The 14,961-nt window shown below is 43.3% G+C and overlaps 2 long non-coding RNA genes across 4 annotated transcripts; both read right to left on the bottom strand.

Moving 5' to 3' along the window:
* Nucleotides 1-1,484: 1,484 nt before the first annotated feature.
* Nucleotides 1,485-2,488, bottom strand: LOC137471423 (uncharacterized). 2 transcript variants are annotated; one of them, XR_010997596.1, is made up of 2 exons: nucleotides 2,021-2,488; nucleotides 1,485-1,769 (listed from the first exon to the last, which is right to left on the bottom strand). It is a non-coding gene; the product is annotated as an uncharacterized lncRNA (long non-coding RNA). The 2 variants fall into 2 exon arrangements; XR_010997597.1 differs by having other exon boundaries at nucleotides 2,344-2,488.
* A 1,391-nt stretch (nucleotides 2,489-3,879) lies between these two features.
* LOC137471422 (uncharacterized) lies at nucleotides 3,880-10,368 on the bottom strand. Of its 2 annotated transcripts, XR_010997595.1 has the most exons (3): nucleotides 8,788-10,368; nucleotides 8,167-8,340; nucleotides 3,880-4,260 (listed from the first exon to the last, which is right to left on the bottom strand). It is a non-coding gene; the product is annotated as an uncharacterized lncRNA (long non-coding RNA). The 2 variants fall into 2 exon arrangements; XR_010997594.1 differs by lacking the exon at nucleotides 8,788-10,368 and having other exon boundaries at nucleotides 8,167-8,450.
* Nucleotides 10,369-14,961: the final 4,593 nt, after the last annotated feature.

Here is a 14,961-nt window from a genome sequence, read left to right as displayed (position 1 = left end):
ATTTGTGCAGCTTGGGCTTATGCTGCTCACTCCTCTCACAAATGACAACCACAAGCATGGTGGAGGTAGCCAGGGCAGAAGCAGATGCCTGAGATGGGTCTGGCTCAGCAAATGCTGCCTAAGACTTACCACGGGCCAGGGCTCAAACTTCTTCAACACCCACCCCTCCACAGCATAAGCTCCTGTTTTGCTGACAGTTGCAGCTGTGAAGAGCCTTTTGCTGATTCACAGGCTTTGCAAGCGTTATTATTAGCTTATGGAGATAAAATGGCTGTTGATTTGAAAAGATTTGGTAGAAAACCAGGGCAGAGTAACCTGAAACTGGGATGATTTAATTTTCTTGATGGCAAATGTCAAGCCTATCATGCTTTGCCTGTATGCACATACAAGCTGATGAGGATTAATGCACAAGAACTATTGCCACTATTAACACAGCAGCACCTACCCCCTGAAGAAAAAAGGAGGGAACAGAGAAATTCTTTTACATGGATCCCCATCCCCCTAATAAACAGGGAGCTAGGACCTGGGGGTGACAGTTCTGGGGGATAAGGGATTGGGGCTGATGGTCACTGACATGAGGCATCCATCTGCTCTGACCAGCTGTGTTTTATTATGCAATATTGTCTCCTAGCAAAAATGCTCAGTGTCTTTGCCCCTCCATCTTCCACTGTCATCTGAATCCTTCAGAGCAAGAGCTCTTGTAGCAGTAGGTGGGAAATTGAGTCAGACATTCCCTGAACTGTCCTATAAAGTTTCTCTGCTAGAGGGTTCAAGCAGCACTGATGCCATGGGAGAAACACAGCAGGAGTGGCTACACAGTCCCTCCACCACCTCAGCAAAACAGTATAGGAAACCAAAGAGAATAATATATTCTGTAACAATTTATTTGCACAAATCATCCAACTCCACTTCAGAAGCAAATCAGATTGCTTCCTTGGTGCCTAATTAAGTTGATTTGCTCTCCCTTAGACACATGGGAGTAGGATTGGTTCCTGTCACAGCCTTGACAGACTTTTCAGGGCTCCAAAAAGGTTCCCACCTGGCTCCCTGGGTGGCTATCAAAAGGGAAGGATTGCTTTTAGTAGCTGGTCCTTGGGAAACACTCCTTGACCAGCCACTGCACCAAGAGGTCAGAGCAGAAGTCCCTGCTGGTGTGGCACCCCAGGGTCAGCCTTCGGGCCGATGCTGTTCAGCTTGGGCTGTGCTTGACACACCAATCCAGCTCTGCAGCCTCCTGCCGAGGGAAACAAGGGCGCTGCAATGCTCCAGGCAGGCTCATGCTCAGCTGCATGCATCTGCCTGATGGATTCAGCCTGCGGAGCTACTCGCACAGCTCTCCTGAATTTCTGTTCATCTCAGTGAAAGAAGAGAGATCAGCAACAGAGCTGACAGCTGAAGCCATTTCCATTTGGACCCACAGAATTAGTTTGAGTACAAGAGGGCAGCAATAATGCACCTAATTTGTTTCACCCTGGAATACATCATCATTTAAAAGCCTGGAATATTTATTGTCGGCAAAGAGATATTGATTGCTTAGCCACAGGCAGAGTAAAAATCATTGAGGGGAAAAAATGAACAAGCAACAAAACAAACCAGAAAAATTGCTCCGGTGGCTTCCTTCCATGCTAGTGTGCGATGTGCTGCCTCACTTTTCAATGCCTTCCAGCATCCCTCAGCCCTCACAAGCTTCCAAGGCACAAAAAATGGCCTTTTCCTTTGAATTTAGTGGAGAATGGATTCCAGCAGCTCCCGGGCACTTTATCACCTTCCTGCAGGGGAACATAAAACAGGGCCCTTGTCTCTGCCTGTGCCGTAGGAACAAATAAATAAGGGCAGCTCCCTGCGGCTCCGCCACCGGCTCATCCACGCGCAGGAGCTGGCTGCATTGTACCAGCGAGCTCAAGCTGCGGAGTTCAGAGCTAACTCGGCTCTCAACTCCCCACCGCCCCTGGATGTTTGGAGCCAGTTATTTCCTTCTTAGGGTTTGCCCAACAGGAAGGCTGTTCCCCACCCCTAAAACCTGGTTAAAAGCTAATGGTCCATTGTGGCTCTTGTAAAAGATGGATTTCCCTGCTAACGGGGTGGCGGCGATTCCAGCGCTGCTTGGACGCTGCAGTTGGGTGCGTGCGGCCGGAGCGGTTTCCTTTCAGCAAATCGCATTTTAATAGCCTGAGGGCAATCGCTCTCCTCACTGGGGTGCTGCAGTGGCCCTGTGGCAAGCCTCCCTGTCGCTCCATTTGCCACAAAACCCCTCGCGCTGGCTTCCTCGGTGTCCCGTGCTCAGGCACAGAGTCACCGGCACCTTCTGGGGCAGCTGTGGGGCAGCTCCAGACAGGGGCTCACCTGCAGGAGAAAGTGGGGCTGATCCTGCGGGCAGTGGCCTGGCCACTCCCTGGCATTGGGGCTGGGATAAAACCTCCTGGGCGAGTGAGCGGTGCTGGAGGGCTCAGGGAATTGCCGTGAGGGCTGGCGAGCCGCCGCGCCGCCTCAGGCCCCGGGGAGAGAGAGGCAGGTGGTGCCGGGCCGCTGGGTGAGATAAGGGCGGGGTGTCCCCCTGCACCGGCAGCCAGGCCTCTGTAATCTGTCCCTGGCACCCATCCATGGCCATCCCGGCACAGCTGGGCACGAGGAGTGCAGCCAGGCAAGGTGACTACGGCCACGCACAAAGACTGAGGCCAAGCATGAGGACTGCAGTGCTGCAGCCGCTCCCTCAAGCCCGGGCATCGGCAGAGTGAGAGACTGAAATGTCAACAAGGTTGTGCTGGCATCAGGGGGAGAGCAAGATGCCGGCGCAGCCCCGCTCCCCGACACGCAGCCGGCCTCTGCTCTTCCCAGCAGCCTCTTAGCTGGAGTGAGCAGGATGTAAATCAGCGCCTCCGGCGGTGTTAGCCACCCGCCTCTGGAGACAGGGTAGGCGTTCCTCAAGGCTTTGATTATTCTAATTTTTTGCCTGGTTTTAAAGGAAAAAAAAAATAACATAAGGTTATGTTATGATATATGCCACCCGTACATTGAAAAGAAGAAATGTGGACTAACCTGTCAGTTCTTTTACAGGGAACAATTTGTTGTGTTCTCATCAAGCCATACTACTATTTATTAAAAAAAAAAGGTACTGTCTTTTCTCAGCCTTATTGATTATCCCTTTCCAAAAGCTTTGGATAATTATTTGGTTCAACATTTATCTGCATTTAACACTGCAGTTGAACTGCATTGTTTGGTTTAATTTCTCTTATTCTTTTACGAGCTCTAATTAGCCCCATGCAAAAACAGACTTTCTAGATGTAGCAGCGCTAAAAGCCTTTCGCAAAAGCTACTGGGGTCCAAATGTTTTGTTCTACTAAAACACTGTGAGAACTTGAACGTGTAATTTCACTTACAAAAGTATTTCAAAACGGAACGTGGTTTGGAGTCAGTTTTTTTTTAATAACTATTTCAGGAAGTTAAAATGTTTTACAAAACAAAAAGTCATCATCCCTCAAGGCTGTCTCTGCAGTGAAACCACCACCGGCTACAGCAATGTTTGTGCTGGTATTTTCAAAATTTTGGGGAGTGTATGGATTCCTCTTCTTGCATTAGCATCACTAAAAGGAATAGAAATTGAAAGAACACAAAGTAAACCATCTGCTTATGAAAGACCCGAGCAAGGGCTTTGGGTGCCCCAGTGCCCCAGATCATGTCTGGGCTCCCAGTCTTGCCACATGAGATGGCATCTCTGCTGTAGACATAAGATTTTTTTCCCCAAACAGAATAATAGCATTTTCAAGACAATCTCAGTCCTGTCTAAAGCAAACAAATGTGCTTTAAGGATCCTAAATTCTATGAAAGATCACTTGTCTAAAGTACACAGGAGCTTGGAAGCACTTAGGAGTGCTACTGATGCCTCTGGGCTTTTTAGAAGCATCTAAACAGCATGAGAGCATGGTGGTTTATCCTTATGTCCTGTGAGACAATGAGATCCACCATACTTTTGTGATACTTCTGTAGACTGACAGCAGTCCTGGAGGTGGCTGTGACTTGGATGTGGTGCTTCCTTGCCCTGAGAGAGGACAATGAGGGAGGACAACTGAGCGATCTGGGACAAGATGGATTTACTCTCCGCTGAACTCCACAGCTCTTGCTCACACCCAGCACACTACAGACTCCTCATGAGCACCAAGACAACTTCTTTCCTTCAGCCCCTCTGCTTCTGCCTGCATGAGAAGCTGTGTACCAGGGAAGCACTGGCTGCATGCAGATCATAGAGGGCTCTCATTTCACCACCTGACACATAAAAGCAAAAAATAAATAAGTCAGAAACATTATCACCATGGAACTGTTCTGGATGAATTTCATCTGAGATTAAAACCAAACCAGGAGCATTTTCAGCATGGCAGGCATTTTCTTTAGCTTCCAGAAAAGAAAAACATGAGTCAACAGGCTAAAGAAATCTCAGAAACAGGTGGCAAGAGACGCTGCATGGAGTTCAGTATTTGTGCAGTTGCTCTGGTTCTTACATAGGCCTGTTTTAAATGAACCAAAATACCACTCTGTGTTTGTGGTTGACATATATATACACTGTCTTACAAGCAATGGGCATCTACCATAGCTTTGCTGTAGTGATGCTTATTTATTTAATAAGATAGTATCTTAAATCTCCTCTCTACAACTTTTAAGAAAATCAAAGTGGGAACAAATTAAGAAAAAACACAAAAATCCATCGCATTCTTTTGGGCTTGCTTGTTTTTTGGTTTTTTTCTGGCTCTTCTGGACGTCAAAGAGAACAAAATTAGGAAAATCCTTGAGTCCAAGTGCTTCTCTATCCCTCCTAATTGACCCTCCCTCCTGCACAGGAGTCTGTCTCTATATCACTTTCAAGCTGCTTTAAATAAATTGCTTCAGGATACGAGAGGTTAAAGCACCCTGATGGGCAGAAATCTTTTACTTTAGAGGTCTAGCAGCCTTTCCCTTAATCTGCAGAGTGGAGCTGTGATCATACAACAGCTAAAGTCATGAGCTTGTTAATGCTAAAATGACAGATGTTATAACAACAGGATATTTATTAAGTTTCCCATTACCCTGCTGGGTTGTCAGACCCCGATTTCTTTCTAAGACTGCTTTTTGATTTTTAATAACCAAAAGTTAACAGAAGTCTGTTTCCAGCCTTCAAACAAGAAGTCACGTGAAAGGAAAAAACTAAAAAGAAAACATTTATAAAGTCTCTGTCTCAGCTTGACTCCTATCAAAGGAGGAAGCAGTACTATTAATTCTTTCTGTCTTTCTGCCTCCATGTTATGGTATAGATTTGTTTTAGAGTAGGTATAGTTTTAACCTTTTACCTAAACACTATACAGCATTGCATGAAAAGTCAGAGTCCATGTGATTCCGAAGTCCTGGAGACTTTAGTATCAATTAGTTATTTAGTGAAGCACTGCAAACTCTCTCGTGGTGGGTGTTTTTCCTCATTGCTAGATTAGAAAGCATCCAGCAGCCCTGCCTGGAGGATACCTACCTCTGTTATCAGTGGTTTGCTGGGAGACAACAACCCCTGCCCAGACAGGGCTTGGAAGTTACTGTGGAAAAAGCAGACAGCCTAGAAAAGCCACGTACACAAGGAAACAAGAAATAACCAGGTTTAAGCCGTTATTTTTGCATAAATTGAGTTTCAAGACTCATTAATCAATTCTAAACTCAGTGTCAGTGTTAATCCCAGAACAACTGGAGTGGCAGCCCAGTACCAGAGTTGTTACAGCACTGGTGGTGCCCTTTCCACCAGCCCATTGCTCCCTTTACACCTATGCCACACATGCTCTGGATGTGGAGACCTTTCCTATAGAGACAGGGGAAGTTTCAAACATTGAGGGGTGGGAAGTGCTGTGCATGCATTTGTTGGTAGATGGGTGTTCTGTGACAGGAGCTGCTCAGAGCACAGATTACCTGGCCTGCACGTCCCCACTCATGGCAGTCATACCCTCACTTCTCCCATGTGCTGTGGCCCTAAAATTGGTGCAGCACAGCCAGGATCAGCCAGGAGCAATCCAGAACTCTCTGAGGAAGACTGCTGGTTTTCCATCCCTCAGGTTGGGTCAGTTTGCAGTCCAATCCAAGAGAGGATGGCTTCTTTCCTTAGAACAGCTGTAGTCCTGCTGGATACTTCTTGAGATTTCTACAAGCCACCCCCCACCTCTATTTCCGAGGTCATTCTTAAACTGAAATTTTAGCTTTTGGGGGAAACTGAAGTCCATATGGAGATAAATGAGACCCTTCAGAGAACCACAGCTTCTACCGTGGTCACATTTTTTAGTCTCGGTGAGTACTTTGTATTTCTTTAAGCACTACCTAGCAGAGTTTGAGGGATGAAAAGCATGCCAGAGGTCAGAGCCCTGCATAGGCTACAAACAGAGAGCGCTTTTCACCTGTCAGAGTTCCCAGTAAAAGGCAGACTCTTATAATCTACTTATCAGAGATGAAAAGTGAAATGGAAAACATGCTCTAAAGGGTCCTGTAACAATCATTACCATCCTATTCAATTTACTTAGTAAACATCTTGGACTTACCAAAAAGCACCTCAGTGAAATTTCAATGAATATTAAGTTTTCCTCCTGTACCTATGAGTGACTCTGTTTGGGGTTAGTCACAGAAAGTTAAAAAAAAAAATCAAACAAAACCAAACAAACAAAATCAAAATCCAAGAGCCCAACTTTTCTTAACAAAGGCTTAAAGTGTTGAGAATTAATCTAACCTTATCTTTAATACATTATTCCACATTTCTAGGTCTTTAATATCCTCCATCCAGCCCAGCTTGGTTCAGAGTCTTGCACTCTTACTGAGCAGAGGAAAACACAATGTCACTGGCTCAGCCAGCCAGCATGTGCCCCCTTAAGGCATTGTCACAAGAAGATACCCTGAAGCCAATTTGGTTATCTCCTTTCAAAAAGAATCTGTCTGAACAAAGTTCCTGTCAGAACCAAGTTGTTTGAAAAGTAGGATGGTCATATTTGGGTAAAACCCCCAACAAACTGTCACATTATTTAAAAGAAGGATCACATGTACTGGAAGGAGTAGCTGAATGATGTACGGTCCAGAATTGCATCTATCATGCTCTCCATTCCTCCCCTACCATACTTTAATGGGCTGGATAAATCACTGCATAGGACAGGATCTAATCTGCTATTTATGGAATGAAGTCACCATCATATCACCAGTATCTTGAAGGATTAGTTTTTTGGAATGCTATGTATAGTACAGGGCAAAATGCAACTCAGGAACAGATACATTTTCTTACGTATCACTAAAGCAGCTTCTTCTTCCTGAAGTTCAAGCAAATATTTTTCCATCCCAATTTATTGCTGTGGTTCCTGTTTCCACAGTACATTCTACAGCTACTCAGAGCTCTGCAAAGTGTTGAAGTACTTGTTAGTAGCGAGTGACCTGCTACCAAAATTGTGTGGTTAGCTCCACCTTTTTATGAACTGACACTTCCTCTCTTTTTAGCTGATATTAAAGAAAAATAATATGTTAGCAAAATTGGACAGGTTTTTGCAAATAAAGTTTATTTCTATGTTCTGTGGATTAGAAACAAGGACACAGAATAAGTAAATAATTCATTAAATGTTTTATCAGGAGAATTAATTATTTAATTTGAAAATATTATTAGTAATAGTAAAAAATACTTGCATTTGAACTTTAAAAGCATAGAAATATTTCTGTTACCTAGAGGAACTTTCAAACCTTCATCATCATCAAAATAAGTAAACTCTATTAAAACATAGCTGGTTTCAGCAGTTGCAGACACACTGCACTGCATTAACCTCAAATTTGCAGTTTAAGGTTAAGGTTTAGAGATAAAGGGGAAGGGGAAGATGGCAGCAGTCCATCCTTGTTTATCTTGCTTAATTTTTGTCCTAGCCCAGACCAATGACTTGTTCTCTCCAAACCACTGTTTCAAAAGGGGAACTCTCGCGTTGCCTAAGAACCCTCCATATCTGACTTTACCTTAAGTCATTTGAAGAAATACTGCTCTTTCAGGATTTTAGCCACTGCTAGCAACAAACCCCCATGTAAAGACATTATTTTTGCCAAGCTGCAGTCTCTTGCCGAGAGAGGCTACTCCTCATATGCTCGAGTGTGAAACTAGACTGCTGTTACCTGATTTTCTGCACCATTTCTCTAGCAGTGAGTTAAACTAACTTTTCCTTATGGAACAGCTGAGGCTGTGCTGGCTACCTTCTGTCTCAGAAAGATTAAGGTCTCAGCTTCAGCTATGATCTGTTTAAACACATTTTTCCATGTCTTTTACTAACTTGGATTTCCATGCACTCCAGGTGTAGGTCCCTCAGTAACAAGCTGTTAAGCACTGCAGAGCTATAGAGGAAAACCAAAGAAAACCACTACCCTCATTAAAGCAGCTGCAGGAGGGGGAAAATATAACCACTCCAGAATCAAAACCCACAACACTTCATTGCTCATCTTTCTCCATTGATGCCATAATTTCATTTGCTTCTACTAACCAGAGTGACCACCATGGGAGAAGTGACCTGCCTTTTTGATACTATCAGAGATGAAAGAAATTTTGGCAAAAATCTTGTAGATCAGATTTTCTATTCTTAAAGAATAAATCTAAAGAACTCCAGTGTCTGCCTTACTGTTTTTCCATGCCACATAAATTATTGCATGCACATGCAGTAATAGTAACTCGATTACTCTCTGGGAAGAGGACAGCAAATAAGAGCATCACAGAAAGCTACTGCAGAAGTTGTAGACTTGAGTATCTCCCCAGCTTACTATCGAGAAACATTGTTTTGACATCACCTTGTTTTTGTAGACACTTTTAGAAAGGGCACACCAAGTACAGTAGAGTTCAAACTTGGTTCAATGGCGCCTTTTTTTCAGAGCAGCACACAGTGTTGCAAGACAGTTGAGCTCCACACACTCAGCCCTTAGCTGTGTGGCTAAACTTGTCAGCATTAAGGGAATGGGAAAAGGGAAAACAAAAAACCATGCAAGTTTTCCATAAATGTTACTGAGGTTTTCAATAACACATAGAGCTTGGGTGATGCTCTGGGCTTTTCACATACGGCCCGTGATGTCATGCTGCGGCTGTGACGCCAGCGCAGCTCTGACACAGGAGCTCTGCCCACGCAGCTTGACTCAATATTTAGTTCTGCAGTTTTCCTACTCCTTCAGAAAAAGATAACTGGGACATCATGGTGCCAAGTGTCATTCCACTTCCAAGCTCAAGCATATGTACCAAACACCTCCTTTTTAGCAATAACTTGCCGACTAACTTGTCAGTGTCTCCACTGTGCTGCTGCTGCATGCAGGGAGGTTTTCAACAAACTGGAAACACACCTACCAAGGCTGGGTAATAATTCTTGTGAGAATTAAACACAGTTCTTTCCTTTTTTCTTTTTGAACAGCAATGTGAAGAGAAAATCACTTCAAACTATCATGACACAGAAACCTAAGGCCTCTGCCAGTATGGATATTTAGGATTAATTACTTGAGCCTAGATTTTACCTAGTACTTAAGCTGAATCCCTCCTAACACTCAGCTGGAAGCATGCAGAATCAGCCCCATCCACTTGGGTCAGAACCTTCCCACATGCTCACAAAAATACAAGTGAAAATCATCACCCAGATTTTGCTAATTAACATAATCCCTTTCTCAAGGAAAAACGTACTTGTCTGCAACTGACTGGAGGAGAGCCCAAGGCAGCACAGGATAAAACAATGGACTGAGTCTCCAGTCAGTGCTGCCTAGTGAGAAAATCTTGAGGGTATAGCAATACATGCAGCATTTATCTGCAGGAGTGTTGTTCACTCCTGAACTAGGGTATGAGCACCTAGCTCAGGTGAGCAGCAGTGACCCAGTTACCTGCAGACTCCCCGTGCTGTACTCGCTGCACCCTCAGCTACAGGGATCACACAGTAACATCAAACCAAGCAGTGAAGCTTGAATCCAGGTCTGCAGCAGGCCAGCAGCATCCACTTACACTCAGCAGACACACTCTAAAGCACAAAAGACTGGCAGCAAGTGAGTATCTCCCTCAGCTGAGGTCTTGCCTATACTGCAGAATGCAGTAGCCTATAGCACAGAATGCAACTGGAACACGTGTGGGCCAACCCACAGCAAACCTAATCCAAGAAATTAAATCTAAAAAATTCACCCAGTGAGTCCAGGGGAAGATGAGGACAGGCTTCAGCCCAGGCCAGCAATGTGAGCACAAATGCAGGAAGCCCAGCAGGTTGCACATCCTGTTCCACAGCATCACCAGGGCTATTCTTAGCTGCAGGAGCTGGTGCAGGAGGAAAATGCTGGGAAGCCGACCAATGCTGTAACTAGAAACAGAGCTTGGGTGATGGGGGGTGGGGATTGCCATTTGGTCTCAGCAACACTTTAAGGTTTGATTGTCAAAAAAAAAAAAAAAATATAAACCAAACCACAAATACATATAAATGCTAGCCAAAGTTTCAGTGGCAAGGCTTTCATGCCAGGTTTGGGATGCTAGCACAGATCAGCCTGAGAAGGTGCCTGCTGAAAGTGCTTGTCTGCCCGGAGTCAGATGCTCCCATCCCACCCTGCTCCTGTGGCATTAGCTACTCCAATGTAAAAGCAGCAAGGAGTTGTTCTGGGAGCTATATCTGGTGGTCCTTGTGGTCAGGCAACTATCTGGGGTAGGAGGTCTAGGAATGACATAGGGGATTGTACGTATAGCAAAAATAAGCTACAGATCTGAAGTTTCCCTTCCTGCTAATTTAAAATTCCCACACCAGCACTTCTCATAAAGGATGTTCATAATAAGTTCAAATCACATAATGTCATGTAGAGGTAGAAGCAGCTTTGGAAAAGGCAAAACTCCAGCTCACATGCAGTGCTTACAGCACAACCAAACATACCGTCCCACACATATAACTAATAATGTGGAATCACTTTTCCCTCTTGAAGCAGAGAAAGGAGCTGCTGAAGGGCTCCAAAATGAACTCATCACTGCAAGCTTATTTACAGCTCAAGGCAGGTATTGGTCACCATCCTGCCTTCCTCAGTATTAGTGCTGGCATCTACACTCAGTCCTTTTCTACCAAAAAACTGTACAAACTGTAGCATTTCTGAATTGAAACAAATGAAGCTGAAAAGCACCAAAGCATCTTCTGCACTAAAGCAGATTTCTTCCAAAGACATTGAAAGAGCAGTATAGAGTCCTATTAGGAAGCCTACCTCATTGACCCTTATGTCAGATATTTAACCACTGCCACTTAACAGGTCAAGATGATTTTTTTATTCTTTTCAAAAGCTGTTTTCATTTGAGATAAAAAAATGCCTTTTGCATAATTAACTCTTAACAATACTAGAACTGAGCAACTATTATTTTAATTGCACCTGGAACCCAGACAGCTGGAGGCCAGGACTTTAAAACCCATTTAATTAACCTCCACCTCCTTTATTTGTGCTATTTTCATCTCTTTTTGATGTTCTGGGAGATAGTGAATGTCTATTTCTACTAGTTAGATTCCTTCCTGGGAGCTGATCTGAGAAAGAAATCCCAACTAAATGTATTTGACAGTCAAGAGCTCCATTTATTTTCTCAGCACTTTAATACTTAAAACAAAAAAAAAGGAGAAAAAAAGAACATTATTCTTTATTTTAAAAGAAGGCAAAAAGAAATATCATCAATGAACAAGCTGTGCCAATTATATTTTAACATTGTTCAGAAACAGGATCCAGGACATGAAAAAAAAAAGCAGCCAAATTAATCCCATGTGCTTTTTGGAGACATACAGATGAAAGATATTTTTCAGCTTTGTGGTTTTGCTTTTCAGCTAGTTAGACAACACAGTGAGTGCAAAAAATATAAATGTGTGCCTGCTATAACATGGTGCTGTACCTCAGAGGCAGCTAACCACACAAAGCAAAGGTCACAAGGAATAATCAGACCTTCTGTTATCAGCAAAGCTACGTTTGATTTGGAAAATTGTCAACTCTGGCTTTAGCTCAGGCAAATGGAGCATCCACCTCTTTCTGCCTAGCAGAGAAAGGAAAAGCCAAAGATACTGTGGACCTGAACCACTTAGCATACCTAAAAAGGGTGTAACTGACGCTTTGCTATGGAGCTAAAATAGTCAGAGCATATTTATATGCTTTTAAATATAGTTAGCAGTATTTCCCATTCCCTCCACGTGGAACTTGGAACATCTAGTTACAAAATTCACCCCCTCCATCCCTCCTGGTCTCTCCATAGTTGAAGAGATTAGAAAGTGCAGTCAAAGCAGGGGGCAGGGGAAGGAGAATGGCAAGAATCTTTATCCCTCCTCCCCAAAGTCCACCAGGCAGTGTTTAATAAATTCAGATGGCCCGATTTCAGCTAAACTTGCTAACAAGTCTTAGGACACTCAGTGGGCTTTTTTCCCCTTTCTTTTTAGAGAATGGGGAAAAGGAATAAATTCTGGAATTATACAAAAATGACAGTATTTCTACAGCAAATGTAGAAACACCATAGCAATCCTGATTTTAATACATCAATAAAATCTAGGTACTTTTTTCTTTAAAAGCCAGGCTACACTGGCAGAAGCTTTGGACTCACTCCCACAAGTAATTCCTGGTGTGCAAGTAAGTACTTGTCAGCCTGATGAAACTATTTAAGAATACAGAAATTTTCAGGACTGAGCCCTTGCCATGACTTATGGGGAGTCACAAGCTGGTTCTTTTACATACATAATGTCCATACCACACACTGCAATGTGGCAACTACAGATATTACCAAAGCCCACACTGGGTGTTGAAAACAAATGAGCTACAATTGTTAGGGGTTCCACAGAAACCATTTACTCTGCTAAAAAGAAAGACTGATGGTACTGTGGTTAGCCCACTGAGTGTCTGAATTAGTTCTGCACCTCACCTTAGGTGCAGATATAATCTAGGAAGTGATTCTAAAACAGCATGTTCTTGGATGAGACATGTAGTAAATATTTCATCCAGTGATGTTTGGTACCTCTCTGACACATTTAATCAGAAGCCTAAACAATCTAGACACTGAAATACAGACTTATTTTTCCTTAAAGTAAGTGTTCATAATTGTTTTTATTTTAAAAATTCAGGAATGTGATACACAATACAATTAGCTCCCCACCACTGCAGTGTTCAGTTACATGAGATTCACTAGTTGCATGCTTTGTGGAAAAAAAAATAAAATAAAGAGAGACTGTGCAGTGCTTTTGAATGCTCTCAGTATTCTTAAACTGTGATCTTCAGAACAAATCAAGTCTGTATAACCCCAGACAGATCAAGCTAAAAAAAAAAATCGAGCTGTTTCACAAGATAGTGGGCTATGGTCGGGTCTCCAACAGGCAGAACGGAGAAATTGTGTTGTGCTGCTGCACAGCCACCACGCTGACCTCACTCTATGCTTTCAGGGAGTTCATCATCAAAGGCTAAGGAGACTAAAGGGCCCTGGTAACACCAGCTGGTGCTGCACGTGCAACAGGGCACATGACAGAGAGGCCACGCAACTCCCCCTCCTGCCCCCATCATCATCACCATCATCACTGTCACCTCTCCATCCTGTCCTGATACTTAAAATAACAAGGGGGAGAGCTTTTTGTCTTTTTAGTTAGCCATTGCCTGCAATGGACACAGAAATAGAAAAATATGACTTCTGGCACAAAAAAAAAAGATATTAAATAGTTAAAAATGGAATTAAGTGACTACAACTCTCTCTATTCAGATGCATTTACTGAGACTATTAACCAATGATGGTAACTGTTAAGACTTACCAGTTGCCCTCTTTTTATAAGAGCAACAGGAAAGAAGTCAATCAGACTTCTGAGTGCTACCAAGGTTAGATTTGTTGTTATTTATTAAAATAAATGAAAGAACAGTAGTTCTATGGTACATTAGTGACAGATGGCAGAACCTCAACAATTCATACTAACGATTGAGACAAATTTTAAACTAGTGATGAAAATAATTAGTGAAAGTTTACCACAGAAAGCAAGGATACACATTTTAAAAAAATAGTACTTTGTTAATTTCAAAATTTACTTGGTTACTAGTCTGTAGTATAGTAGCAGTGGTAGCATACTCAGCAAATGTAGTCTCATACAAGATCTCATTTAACAGTCAACTCTAGATCATATACAGGTAACAGAAAAATAGTTAAGATACTTCAGAAAAAACAAAAACATATATAAATACTATATTAACACATTTAAGTTAGTTTATGAGACTATACAACAAGCATAAACACAGAAAAAGGGGGGCAATGCTGGTGGCTGCGAAGCACCAACATCCCAAGCCAGCACAAAGCTGAGCCCACCCGTCCACAGCCCGCAGCTTCCTGTGGATGCATCTGAGCAGCCAAGAGGCAAAACCCCCGGGCAGTGCTGTGCTGCAGCCCAGCAATGCAGCCAGTGATGGGCCTCCCTGGAAGCAGAGCCAGCACCTCCAGCTTTCCCGTGCTTTGGCACACAGCGCTTGGCCAGAGCGTGGCGTGAGACGGGGGCTGGTCTTGGCTCCGCAGACTGCACGGGTAATGCACAACACTGGTAATCCACCCATGGATAATCGAGAGTTGACTGCAATGCTCTGCTGAGAGCTTGGGTAAGACCACTGACATGACTTGGGCTGATCCAGGTGCGATGAGCAGCAGGACTATTTTTTGTATTATTTATGAGCAATTATGATGCAAGACACAAATTAGAAATGCAAACTAGGGAGGTGTTCTGTATCTGGAGGCAAAGCTACATTCCCTTCACTAACAAAACATTCTTTTTAAAAAAATCTATATTTAAATACTGTTAAAAACCTGAAAACCACAGCATTGAAGAATTTTGTAAGGCCAAAACTATCCTCAGTTCCCTCTGGTTGTGCCTAGGTATTGCAATACATTTGTAGAAGCAGTAAATGCCAGGTAATCTACTATCTTATCCTCTTTCCAGTGCCTTCCAGTAACAGATCTCAGAGCTCTTCACACAATAGTTAAGCCTCACA

This window comes from Anomalospiza imberbis, chromosome 3 (assembly GCF_031753505.1).
Source record: "Anomalospiza imberbis isolate Cuckoo-Finch-1a 21T00152 chromosome 3, ASM3175350v1, whole genome shotgun sequence".
Lineage (NCBI taxonomy): Eukaryota > Metazoa > Chordata > Aves > Passeriformes > Viduidae > Anomalospiza > Anomalospiza imberbis.
Note: the sequence above shows the minus strand (reverse complement) of the source record. Positions and strands in the feature narration are given on the sequence as shown.